We start from the raw sequence: 2,587 nt of genomic DNA on the forward strand, positions 1-2,587 counted from the left end.
CAGGTCAAGAGACCCTCAGGCAATAACTGTGGACGTTCTGATAACACCGTGGGTGTACCAGTCGGTGTATGTGTTCCCTCCTCTGCTTCTCATACCCAAGGTATTGAGAATTATAAGACGTAGAGGAGTAAGAACTATACTCGTGGCTCCGGATTGGCCAAGAAGGACTTGGTACCCGGAACTTCAAGAGATGCTCACAGAGGACTCATGGCCTCTGCCGCTAAGAAGGGACTTGCTTCAACAAGTACCATGTCTGTTCCAAGACTTACCGCGGCTGCGTTTGACGGCATGGTGGGGGAACGCCGGATCCTAAGGGAAAAAGGCATTCCGGAAGAGGTCATTCCTACCCTGGTCAAAGCCAGGAAGGAGGTGACCGCACAACATTATCACCACATGTGGCGAAAATATGTTGCGTGGTGTGAGGCCAGGAAGGCCCCACGAAGAGATTTCAACTCGGTCGATTCCTGCATTTCCTGCAAACAGGAGTGTCTATGGGCCTCAAATTGGGGTCCATTAAGGTTCAAATTTCGGCCCTGTCGATTTTCTTCCAGAAAGAATTGGCTTCAGTTCCTGAAGTCCAGAAGTTTGTCAAGGGAGTACTGCATATACAACCCCCTTTTGTGCCTCCAGTGGCACTGTGGGATCTCAACGTAGTTCTGGGATTCCTCAAATCACATTGGTTTAAACCGCTCAAATCTGTGGATTTGAAATATCTCACATGGAAAGTGACCATGCTGTTGGCCCTGGCCTCGGCCAGGTGAGTGTCAGAATTGGCGGCTTTGTCTCGCAAAAGCTCATATCTGATTGTCCATTCGGACAGGGCAGAGCTGCGGACTCGTTCCCAGTTTCTCCCTAAGGTGGTGTCAGTGTTTCACCTGAACCAGCTTATTGTGGTACCTGCGGCTACTAGGAACTTGGAGGACTCCAAGTTGCTAGATGTTGTCAGGGCCCTGAAAATATAGGTTTCCAGGACGGCTGGAGTCAGGAAAACTGACTTGCTGTTATCCTGTATGCACCCAACAAACTGGGTGCTCTTGCTTCTAAGCAAACGATTGCTAGTTGGATGTGTAGTACAATTCAGCTTGCACATTCTGTGGCAGGCCTGCCACAGCCAAAATATGTAAATGCCCATTCCACAAGGAAGGTGGGCTCATCTTGGGCGGCTGCCCGAGGGGTCTTGGCTTTACAACTTTGCCGAGCTGCTACTTGGTCAGGGGCACACCCTGACTGAGGAGGACCTGGAGTTCTCTCATTCGGTGCTGCAGAGTCATCCGCACTCTCCCGCCCGTTTGGGAGCTTTGGTATAATCCCCATGGTCCTGACGGAGTCCCCAGCATCCACTTAGGACGTCAGAGAAAATAAGAATTTACTTACCGATAATTCTATTTCTCGTAGTCCGTAGTGGATGCTGGGCGCCCATCCCAAGTGCGGATTGTCTGCAATACTTGTACATAGTTATTGTTACAAAAATCGGGTTATTATTGTTGTGAGCCATCTTTTCAGAGGCTCCGCTGTTATCATGCTGTTAACTGGGTTCAGATCACAGGTTGTACAGTGTGATTGGTGTGGCTGGTATGAGTCTTACCCGGGATTCAAAATCCTTCCTTATTGTGTACGCTCGTCCGGGCACAGTATCCTAACTGAGGCTTGGAGGAGGGTCATAGGGGGAGGAGCCAGTGCACACCACCTGATCCTAAAGCTTTTACTTTTGTGCCCTGTCTCCTGCGGAGCCGCTAATCCCCATGGTCCTGACGGAGTCCCCAGCATCCACTACGGACTACGAGAAATAGAATTATCGGTAAGTAAATTCTTATTTTATATGGCGCCACAAGGGTTCCGCAGTGCCCAATTACAGAGTACATAAACAAATAATCAAACAGGAAAACAGCAACTTACAGTTGACGACAATATAGGACAAGTACAGGGTAAATAAACATAGCTACATCAGCAGATGACACTGGAATAAGTATCAGGTGGCAGAAGACTGCTGGATTTGGTGCAGCTGAAGATTATTAAAGTAAGAAAAGAGTAAGCACATGAGGGAAGAGGGACCTGCTCGTGAGAGCTTACATTCTAAAAGGGAGGGGTAGACAGACAGGGGTGAGACAGATGGGGTACATAGAGAGCATGGAACAGAGGTTTAGGATGAGATTTGGCTGGGTTTGGTGAAGAAGTGGGTCTTGAGAGCCCGTTTGAAGTTTTGTAGAGAGGTGGAGAGTCTGAGGGGGAGAGGTAGGGAATTCCAGAGAAGTGGTGCAGCACGTGAAAAATCTTGGAGGTAGGAGTGGGAGGAAGTAATCCGTAGGCAGGAGAGTCGGTGTGCATTAGCAGAGCGAAGAGGACGGGTGGGAGTGTAAAGCGAGATAAGATCAGAGATGTAGATGGGAGAGGAGTGGGTGAGGGCTTTGTAAGCAAGTGTGAGAAGCTTGAAATGGATTCTGAAAGGGAAGGGGAGCCAGTGAAGGACTAGTAAGAGAGGAGAGGTGGACGTAGTGCGTTTGGTGAGGAAAATGAGCCGGGCAGCAGCATTGAGGATAGATTGGAGTGGAGAGAGGTATTTGTCAGGAATGCCAGTCAGGAAGAGATT

This window comes from Pseudophryne corroboree, unplaced genomic scaffold (genome assembly GCF_028390025.1).
Source record: "Pseudophryne corroboree isolate aPseCor3 unplaced genomic scaffold, aPseCor3.hap2 scaffold_2062, whole genome shotgun sequence".
Classification (NCBI taxonomy): Eukaryota; Metazoa; Chordata; class Amphibia; order Anura; family Myobatrachidae; genus Pseudophryne; species Pseudophryne corroboree.